An 11998-nucleotide genomic window follows, 5' to 3' on the forward strand; every position below is an offset into this window, starting at 1 on the left:
AATATAATAACCTGAATATGTTAATAATGTCTCATTAATTTGTCTTCTTAAAAGTTAAAGGATACAAATATGTATCAATAGCATAAGTTGAGAGCTTTTATTGTTTAATATTTAATACAGCATTAAATTTTAATAAGAGTAAATAATTTTACGGAGTTTACTTAAAACATATACATTAGAATTGAACATTTATTTAACAAAACCTTTCAAGTTTTTTTTTACTTCTTTTAGTTAATTTAAAGTACGAAAAATAAAAATACCGAAAGTATATAAAACTCAAAATTTATTCGATGAAATTTATTATTATTGAACTGAAAAAATTTAAACTGAAAACATATTAATAAAACTAAGTATTAAAATTACCAAGCTGAATACTTTCTTGTATCTAAAGCTCTTAAAAAACATTTTGTTTAAAAATTTGAGAATGTTAAGAAATATAAAGTTATTACAAAAGTTGCTATAAAATATCAAATTAAAAACTTATTAACAAATTTAAAACGGTTAACAATTAAAATACAGTATTTTACACTTTTTTTACAACTTGTATAGGTTTTTTTGTTTATTTTTTCTGTTACCTAGCAATATTAGATATTAAATGGCGGCCCCTATTAATCAAAATAATTTATTTTAATAATTAATAAGATCTAATTGCTGGTGGTACATTTTTGCATTCTTGTTCGTTTAATGTTTCGTCTATGACTGGTCTGTATGCAAGCTTTGTCTGAAAAATAAAATTAATTAAATATTAAAAACATTTAACTTCACAAAATTATTTTAAGTCGAAAACTTCTACATGCTAATTTCGTCTATTAATAAACTAACTGACATATTTAAAAAACTACTACAGGTCTAATTTAACAATAAGTATGTCAGATTGATATATAAATGCTAAATTTTCCTGAAAAAAAAAATTAAACTTATATTGTACGTTTAAATGTAAAAGTCTATTTCAAATTGAAAAACTTCCATAAGTATAAGATAAGTATTGATTAAAGAGTTTGTCTGAATATTATCAAAATAACTTACTTTTCCTTCTTTTTCACAATAATTATGTATTCCTGAATATAATATAATAATTAAATATTTATTATATAGAAAACTAACTTTTCCTTCCTTCTCGCAATAATAACTCAATGTATGCTTTCTCCAATGTTTGTCCATGGGTTTAGCTTCTTGTCCTTCGAGTGGTTTGCTGTAATCAAGCTCATCAACACGTTCCTGTTATTACGTCATAATGAAATTAATATTTAAACAAACAAAAATTAATATGTCAACATCATGTGCGTTGTTTGAATTGCATAGTTATGTACATAGAACTTAATGGCTGTTATTGTTATACCATATGTGATTAAAAATGTAAAGATTAAATTTTGTTTCAAACGAGTATGTTTGAATAAACTTTTCATAAACTTTGACTAAGGTGTTTATACATTTATATTTTTGATATTTTCCACTAATCTTAAAGATTTTAATTTTCATGAATATTATCTATGTTGTTCTAATCGACATTATCCATTCAAAAAAGTTATTAGTTAATTTTTTTTAAACTTTTAAAAAAGAAAACAGTCGCGTATACTGCACACATAAATACTTATAGAAAAGTTTTTTTTAAATATTATAAATAAAGTTAGTAGCGCTTACTGCAGACACACTCGTGTACAGGCGTTATTACGTCACACTGACATTGTATAACATTTTTTGTCACGTGACCAAGTATTTCAACTTGATAAGAAACACTTGACAGTTTGTGGCGCTAAAGAGTACAACTAAGTGTGATTTTATACAAGAATTGTTTTTTTTTATGATTAAATTATTCATCATGTGTCTAGGTAAAAGATTAAAATTATTTATAACTTATTCATGGTTGCCACTGATCAAGCTGAGAAAAAATTCCTGACTTTTTCCTGACTTTTTACCAAAATTTTCCTGACTTTTCTAAATCAAAATCTTAAATTAAACTTATTCTAAAATACATAATCTAACACTTGAAACTATATAAAACTGTTCAATATGTTAATAAAAAAAATTTGCAGTTTTATAAAGGATATTTTACTAATTTATACCAGATGAAGGCATTGGAAATAAAATTAAAAACATTTGTAAATTTCTAGGAAAATTTTGGATTATTTTTTTGACTTTAAAGTACTTTTAATTAAATTTTACTATTTGAAGGCTTTGGAAAACAAGGAATTTTGTAAATTTAAACTGACAAAATCTGACTTATTTTTAATTTTATCAAATTTCCTGACTTTTTTTCAAAACCCCCCATTTTTTCCTGACTTTTGTCATTTTTTAAAAATTTTCCTGACTTTTCCTGATTTCCTGACTTTTCCTGACCGAGTGGCAACCCTGCTTATTCTCTGATAAGTCAGAAGTAAGAACTACTAAAAGCCGCTACATAGTGAAATTAAGTCACTTTTTATGAATATTATGTGTACTGTTTTAACAACCATCGAAGTAACTTTAAATATATATGACATTGTATAACAACTTGAGTGTGAAACACTTGCCACTGAATAGCGCTATAGAGTGCATTTCACTAATGTGTGGATTTCAAACAAGTATTGAAAATTTGTACTTAGTATATTTTTTATTGTTTAGCTTAAACTAGATGCTAAATTGCGCCACATTTATGTATTTATGTTCTGAAATACATTTGTCTTAAAAGCTTATATTGAGATGGAGTATTTTTATTTCTTCACGATGACATTGTATAACAATATTAAGTATTTCAACTTGAGTGTAAAATAATTCTCACTTTGTGGCGCTATAGAGTTAATTTCACTTTGTGGCGCTATAGAGTACAATTAAGTGTGGATTTCGAAGAAGTATTGAAATTTTCTTGTGAACAAATATTGGTCATGTGTTTAGATAAAGACAAAACTTAATTATAATTTATTCTCGAATAAGTCATAAGTTTTTCAAAAAGAACTTTTTTTAAATATCACTAAGTTTACAGAGCAAAACTTTGGAAATTTGTCTTTAATAAAATTGATTTAGCTCTTATTTTTTAGAAATTATAAACAATAATTCTGGTATTATTTTATTTAAATGGTTGAAAAAATTTAAATATATATAATTACATAGATAACAAAAAAAAAATACTTTATTAACTAATTCTTTATATAACTTGAAACTAACAGTGAAATCTTCCCTAGCGTGGGCACCCCTACTCTCTTTCCTAGCTTCAGCACTCACTACGGTTTGGCTAGAGCTTGCCAACAAGTTCTGAAGTTCAAGAGCTTCGACCAAATCGGTATTCCAAATGAGGCCTCTGTCGAACACCTGTAAGATAAAATAATATGTATAATGTTTTTAAAATATGTATATCTTTATTTAAAGATCAGTGTTCAATATGAGGCCTCTGTCGAATGCCTAGGAAAAACAAACAAATAAACATTAGGTATTCATTTATATTTTCAATATATTCAAATCAAGGTTCTAAATAATTTCTCAGTTGAAAGATTGCAAACTATAACATTAAGTTACATTCAGCACGATGTTTTGTTAAGTTAATAACTAGAGCGTCCTACATGGTTGCCACTGATCAAGCTGAGAAAAAAATCCTGACTTTTCCTGACTTTTTACCAAAATTTTCCTGACTTTTCTAAATCAAACTCTTAAATTAAATTTATTCTAAAATACATAATCTAACACTTAAAACTATATAAAGCTGTTCAATATGTTAAAAGAAAATTTTTGCAGTTTTATAATGGATATTTTACTAATTTGTACCAGATGAAGGCTTTGGTAATAAAATTTTTAAAATTTGTAAATTTCTAGGAAAATTTTGGATTTTTTTTTTTGACTTTAAAGGACTTACAATTAATTTTTACCATTTGAAGGCTTTGGAAAACAAGGAATTTTGTAAATTTAAACTGACAAAATTTGACTTTATTTTTAATTTTATCAAATTTCCTGACTTTTCCTGACTTTTTTTCAAAACCCCCCATTTTTTCCTGACATTTCCTGACTTTTGACATTTTTTTTATTTTTCCTGACCGAGTGGCAACCCTGGTCCTAATTCATAATTTAAAGAATTAACCAAAATGTATAGTTTTTGAATAAAAACTTACTAAAGGTTTTTTAATTGATAAGAGCCACATTAAAAGTGGTTAAAATTTTAGATGACATATATCAGAGCACAATTGTCACAACTAACCAATAATATATATTCATCATGCAACTAAGTGTTTGTGGGTTTTTATGTGAAATAAGGAAGTTTGAATTTTTTAATAGTTTTTTTTATGCTTTACTATGATAATGTTAATTTAATAATGATTTTATATTATTGTTAATTAAATACCACTTCGTAAGTGATTAAAACAAAATCCTTACAAAACACCATTTGTTGAAAAAATTTTATAATTACCTACAATTTAGCTAAAATTAAATGTCGTTGGATGTTAATCTTCTGATAGGTTCTATGTGCTCATATGATCTTATTTTCGTAATCTAAAAGCTTAACAACTATAACTTACTTAACTATTAACTTTATAACTTATTTTTAATTGGATGCCTAAAGTTAGCTTCAAAGTTGACCGAAACCTTAGTTAAAAACTAAGCAAAATATTAAGTTAAAATGTAATTCAACAACTATGGATTTTTATTTTTTAGCTGTTTGTGAGGTTAGTAAATCATTCTTTTTAAATTATAAGACTTGCAAGAAAATCATCACAAAAGTATTTTTTTCAAAGGGTTGTTAATTGCCACTGATTTAGTGGTTTAAAATAAAGTTTCATTAATCGAAACTCAACCTCAAGTTTCAAAATTGACTCAAACTTAAATATAAAAATTCAACCAAGCATTTATGGGTTTTTAATTTAATTGCCAAAATAAGTAGCTTAGAAGGTTGTACAAGCTTTTTTGTACTTACTTGAACATATAAACCTAGCTTGGAATATAAAATAAGTAAGAGAAAAATGTTATTCTCTTATACAGTACTTTAATTAAAACTGTTTTTTTTTTACGTTTCCTTAATCACACAAAAAGTTCGCTACAACAAGGTTAAATCATTTAGTTCAAAACCATGTGATGTTTTAATCCAAAAATTATTCACAAAATTTTATTATGTGCCTCTTAGATAGGTAGTAGGTAGAAATTTAAGTTAAATATTAACAAAAAATTTCAAATCGGTTCAAAGTATATTTTTTATTTTCACTTTCAAGTTATTTAATTGCTCTCAAAGTAAGTAAAATTAAAGCTCTTAGTACTTTATTTTCTTTACCACGAAAATGTTTATTAAAACACATTTTTAGATATTTTTACAAGTATTATCGAATTAGTTAAATTAACTTAAAAAATAAAGTACTTGTTACTTTTCAAGTGGTGAAAAATCTGGCGCATGGTTGAATAAATCAATAAAATTGACTCTATCTTGATATGCATAATAAGGCTTTTTGCTTTTTATATTGCAAAACAAGCTACTCAGGTGTTACAAACAATACTACTCTAATGATCATACATCAATTTCAATTACTTGTGATTGTCACCACTTTATTTTGAGTGGTTTAAAATAACATGAACTTCCTGCACAATGTGATTAGATACTAAATTTACCATTATAATATATACTCAAGTGTAACTCAGCGTTTGTGGTTTTTAAAGTAAGTACAGCTTTGAAGATTATCAGTTTTTTAAAGTATATTTACTTTTCATTCTTTGCAATTTAAAAGTGAATCTTTTCAAATTCTAAAATCATCAATTTCTAAGAGCTTTATAATCAATTTTATGTTGTTTTCAACTAGATTAAAACAATCAATTATAGTAATCAGTTTGAATTACTGTAAAACACATTAGAAATTTATTAATAATAAATAATGTATTTTATATTTACTACTTTTCATTAGATGACACTTAGTAAGTTGGTAGAAATTATACGAGCAAAATTAACAAAATAAATGTATAACTTGCAATAGCTTTCATCGTTTGCAAAGAAAATTGAAGTTCGCAATATTAATTGATAGGCTGCACCATAATAAAGTTCAATAAATACATCAACTACTTATAATCCGATTAAAAAATAACTTTATTCAGAATTAACATTTCCAATTAAACGATAATTTTCAATAGGTATAAAATTTGGTTCGTGTTAAAAATAAACAAATCAAATTGATGTTTAAGCTATCAAATGTTAATTTTTATTAAAAGTTTTCTCGTGGATTATCACTTAATAAGTGATTTAAAATGATTCAGGATTGTGCAAATTTCTTAATGTTAAAATTACACTGGATATATTTGTTAACATGTAACAAACAATTCGTGGCTTGGTTTTATTGTTTGCAAAATAATTAATTCACGTTTTTTAATTATAATAACCCTAAAACATTAGTTTACGATATGTATTAAGTTTTTTTCTTACATTTTATTCAATGCCACTTAGCCTACAATACAACATTTACGAAATTTTTGTACAACGCAGCTTACTTTGATACCAGGATAAATATATAATATATACATTGACATGTAACTTACTTTTTGTGAGTTTCATATTGGAAAAAATGTAGCTTAAGTGGTCTTTTTATTTGTGAAATTTTGAAATTTAGAATAACAATTTTTTTATTCAGACTAATTAGATTAAAAAAATATTTTTTTTTCAAATTTAAAATGAAGAAAAAACTCAAATCTTCTTTTTATTTTATATTTAACTGATTATACACTTATACGTACAGTACATTTATTATACATTTAATTTAATGTACAGTACGTATATTCATACAGTTAGTTTAAATATTAATTACTGTTAATTATTTGCTAACTTTCAAATCTAGTAACTGCTTTATAATATCTTCCATCAATGCACAATAAAAACTATTTTATTTATTTATAATAAACAAAAAAACCTTCAAATCAGGCATTTGTTAAACAGCCTCTCCATTAATTCACAAACAGTAAATTATACTATATATGTACATTAATAAAATTATTTTAGATAATAATTAAACAATTTCCTACCTTCAAATCAGGCATTTGCTTAATAATATCTTCCATCAATTCACATCCCTCCTTCAAAACTTCACCAGTTCTGAAAACAGCCGCGTTGTTCTGCATAATCTTCTGCATTTGTCCTTTAAATAATAAATATGAATGTTTTCATCTAAGTATTCAAAAAAATAAATTTAAGTGTTTGTTAACAAAAGATCCTAGTGAAACAAGTTCACTGAAATTTATAATAAAAACAAATAAATAGTTTGAAATAGAAATAGTTTGAAATCTTCTGCATTTGTCTTTTAAATAATAGACATTATTAGTTATAAATAATATAAAGAAATAAATTATTAATTGTTTTGCATAATATTTTGCACCTGTCCCCTGATGTATAACATCAGTCAAAACTAATTAATCAAAACAACTATATAAAACAACAATGCAGTTTTTTATCATTAGCAGTTTGAACTAATTTTTAAAATTTATTAATTAAACAAATAACAAATTATTTACCTGATTTCAGCGACAGTGGTATCACCATCAGCGTATCTGATTTTGTCCAAGTTGGCAACACTGGCTTCTCCGGCATCCTATAAATAATATATTATTTAATATTTTTCATCTAATTATATATTTAAATAATTTTATGTTAACTGATCTGATCCAAATTTGCAACTGAAGCTTATTTGTTTTATTCATTATACTTTTATCTTATATCTCATCATGTCCAAGTTGGTCCCATTTGCCTGTAATGTCATAAAAAAATAGACTGCATATCAAAAATGTATGTATACAACAGGGGTCGGCAGCCTTATGTGACTCGCGGGCAAATTATCTTAGAAAAACTTGCTCGCGGGCCGCACTATTTAGAAAAAAAACCTTTGAGGGCCGCATTTATCTAAAATAAATTCTAGTAATCAGTAGAAAAATATTATTTATCATCAAAATTATAACAAGTTAAGCAATGTTACACCATTAATAAAGAGTATCTATTAAATTAAAAGCCTAAATGTAAGTTTTTATCACAAAAATATAATTTTTATTGTTTTTAAAATGTATATTTTTTGCAGAAAAGGAGCTCGCGGGGCGCAGATTTTGACTTAAAGGGCCGCATTTGGTCCGCGAGCCGCAGTTTGACGACCCCTGGTATACAATAATCTAAGGTAAATCAATGCAATATCTTAGCTGATAGATTGTTTAGATATATAGTCTAGAAAATAGAGTTAGTGCTTTTATTACTTAATCTTTTGAATTTGCCTTCTAAATAAAACTACGTTTGAGTAAATTTTGTTATTAGTCATATTTACAGTGCTTAAACTTATTTTAATTGTTAAATATTAGAATATGCAATTTATTAAAAAAATTTAAACTATTTGTGGACTATTTTTTTCTAAAATTATATAATTTTACCCTTATTATTAAATTACCTAATTCATGTAACCTAAACTGTTCTTATATAAGTATAGTATCAACTTTTACAATTAAAATAAATCTTTGTTTAACAATTGAACTATAGGCATCAAACTTTAAGGTAATAAATACAAAACAAATCAAAAATAATACCGGCGCCTACTTTCTAAAACTTTCCTTACTTAAAAAAAACAATAATGTTACTACATATATGTTAATGATTATCGACGTTGTTTAAGTTAAGCTGTAACGTGCTTAATTTTTGATGCTTACCGAAGAAAAAAGTTATTTAAATTTATTTGTTTAAGCTTGTTTAAAACCCTTAAAACAAAATATATGTTGTTTAAAATACATACAGTTAGACAGTATCAAACGTTAGTCAGAATTGTATTTTTTAATTTACAAAAACATTCAAATCAATTACACTTCTATTTTTATTTTACAGCAACACAATATAAGTTTAAATAAAAGTTTATTAGAAACATTGATAACAAAATAGGAGGTTACTAAAGTTAGTTATTAGAAATATATATACATATTGACACTTGTTTACCATGTAAAGATTGTCTTTAGCAGAACATTTGCAAACTATAAAATAACTAAAGAAATGAATTAGCTAGAATGTTGTAGGTATCTTGTAAGTACTTTTACTATTTGCACAACAAAAGTTTGTTTTGTTTACATTTTTGTAAGTTTAGATACAAAGAAATCTGTAGTAAAACAGGGTTTCAAAAACCTTAATTCGTGGAACAACCAGCATTTTCAACAATCAAAGATAAATAAACCTTAAAAACCTGTAAATTGATATTTAAAAAAAACTTAGAATTTTTAACAAAAATCACTAGAAAATCTGGAAAACATACGAATTCAAACAACTATAACATGTTAAGTAGTAAAACTTCGATTTGACTCTAAGAACCTACCGTATAGATATGATTTATATGTCACCATCAAAAATTATTTTTATTAAAATCACATTTAAGAAGCTTTAAGATATCTTTTTAAGCTTGTTATACTATACTACTTGACGCAGTTTTTTTTACCTTCAACTTATTAATAAACTAAAAGTAGACCCCATAAAGTGTATATCTAAAAACCCGAAAAAAATTCAAAAAATGTGTAAAAAATTTTCTAAAACTATTTGTAAATCCTGGTAAAATTTTCAAGAAAATATTAACTCTTATCTTTACTTCAATTTAATCAGGTATCTAGGTATAGTTATACTCTCATCTGCTAAATATTCATCATGCATAATGACCCAATTGTGAGAAACATTCCTATATCTTCTTCCTTGAGCATCTACCTCGTAGTCTTTTTCACTTAACTGCTTACTTCCCTCCATTTCATGTTTTTGAAATTGGTCTTCAGGTTTAATGTCAACTTTATTAAAAACATAAAATTTGTGATTGACTACTTTCATCTTTTCTGATTCAAGAACCTCGTTGACAAATATGTATTTGTATCCTCCTTTGTCTCTTGAAACCAAACATCGATGAAAGGCAACGTCCGAACAATCGGTCATGTACACTCCTTGTCCGAACTTTCCTTCTTTAGAGTTAATAAAACCTGTTTTTAGTATTCCTTCCACATTTTCTTTTTTTGTACCATGCAGCAACATTAAGTTGTTTCGTGATTTATTAGCTACAGTAGAATCTTCATTATTTTCAAATATCCTGTATACTTTGAAATCTGAGATAGCATTAGCTTCACTACAGTTTGTATCAAAAAATACTTGACAAGTTTGTATTCATCTGAGCTAGTATTAAGCATTTTATGGTTATACTTGAATGATTTGTTAGTGCTACTTGTAAGTACGTCCATTTTCAATCGTTTTATTTCTGAATTTAATCTTGAAAAAAATTAAAACTTCGTTTGAATTTTTAACATAAAAAAACTTAAAGTTCATTATTCAAATTTCAAACGTAAATTACTTATAACTTCCTAATTAGTTGTAGCAAAACTCATGGAAATCTCATAAAATAGTATAAAAATATGTAGTTTTTAAGGCAATAAATAATTTCACTTTATATACCTGCATATATTTTGATGGTAACAGTTGTGTACTTATATGATGTCAGTAGTTCGTTTTATGACTGAATAGGTAAAACTTTAAGAATTATGTTCACTTTGTAAAAAGTTTAATAAACTTGGATATACTCTTTACAAACTTTACTTTATAAAAAACTATGAATTATTACAACCGTAGAAACTTTTTATTATTGTGATGTATAAGTAGCTTTTTAATATAATTATATCTATTTAGTATTTATTATCAAAGTTTTAAGCATTTTATAATATTATATAAACCATAAATCTAAATTACTTAAATATTTAGCTTCTATGGTTAAAGTAAAGTGTACAACCACACTATATACCATAGTTATGATTCTGACTAAACATATACTAAATGATACTTTAAGCTTATCTATTAACTTATATAAACTAAGCATGACTTTCGGTGGTTATATTTTATATTTGAAATCATTTTAAACACTACAAAATTAAAAACAACATACTTCAGTAAAAGATTTAAACGTTGTCAAAACATCACACAACAACTAATTCTAAGAGAAATATACTTAAAAAATGAATAATTTAAAAAGAAGTCAAATCAAAACATTAAATTAATAAGTTCTGCAATTTAAAAAAAACAACACAACAAAAAAAATTAAAATAACAATTAAGTCTAAATCTGCAACTACATTTTGTAGGTCTTGACTAGAACTCACAGAAATCTCACTGTTGCTAGTTTATATTGATGTATGTAAAAAAATAAATACTTTTCAGTTTATTTTGCTTTCCGGTTGACTGATTTTATAATATTTGAAGTTCAACTAAATTTAAGAGCAGTGAAACTGACAATTTCAAATAGAATCTATCTCTACCTTTCCTCTCCCTTTTTGATCAAAAAACTCTCATATATCTCTTCTTCTTAAAGATAATTGTTATTGTCAAACAATTCAACTTTCCATAGCTATTTAAAGTAATAGCTGAAAAAAATATAAAATGATAAAATCTACACAATAAAAAATTAGTTTAAAAATAGTTAAAAAGGATACCTTAAATAGACATTAAAAAAAAATAAAATGTAAAAAAAGCAATTTAAAGTACTTACATTTAAAAAAAAATTGTAATACTCAAAGTTCTATAAAACCCCTTTTTAGAATATTTGATTAAAAAAATGTTTACTAAATAGGCAAAAAAAATATCATCAACAATGTAATGGAAACAATTTTTTCAAATAAAAACATCATTAAATTGTCATGATTATGCCAACCCTTATGATACATTTTCCAAAAAATTTCTAGCATGTTACTTGTTTTTGCTTTATAATTTACTAATAAAGTTGTTTTTTTTTCTATGATGCTATTTAGATTCAAGAGTCCTGCATGATTAAACAGGACTTACTGTAACTTAAAATAGGTCCCCCGATTTTGTGATTTATTTGCACTTATACATTGTCATTTCTGCTGTGAGTTATTTGGACTTATATTTTGTCAATTCTTTAATATCTTTGCGGAGTCAAAATTCTCAGCTCATTTTTTGACTCTATTAATTTATATTTTGTCAGATATAGTGACTTAGTGCACTTAAAGTTTTTTAGCTGTAGTTTGACTTTGTGGACTAAATATTTGTTAGTTCTTTATTGACTTTGTCGAAT

At 25.2% G+C, this 11998-nt stretch overlaps 1 long non-coding RNA gene across 1 annotated transcript; it reads right to left on the reverse strand.

Moving 5' to 3' along the window:
- Nucleotides 1–425: 425 nt before the first annotated feature.
- LOC145836983 (uncharacterized) lies at nucleotides 426–1231 on the reverse strand. The gene is made up of 2 exons (XR_014369895.1): nucleotides 1105–1231; nucleotides 426–721 (listed from the first exon to the last, which is right to left on the reverse strand). It is a non-coding gene; the product is annotated as an uncharacterized LOC145836983 (long non-coding RNA).
- Between the last annotated feature and the right edge of the window lie 10767 nt (nucleotides 1232–11998).

This window comes from Thalia democratica, chromosome 5 (genome assembly GCF_965202585.1).
Source record: "Thalia democratica chromosome 5, ktThaDemo2.hap1.1, whole genome shotgun sequence".
Taxonomy (NCBI): Eukaryota; Metazoa; Chordata; class Thaliacea; order Salpida; family Salpidae; genus Thalia; species Thalia democratica.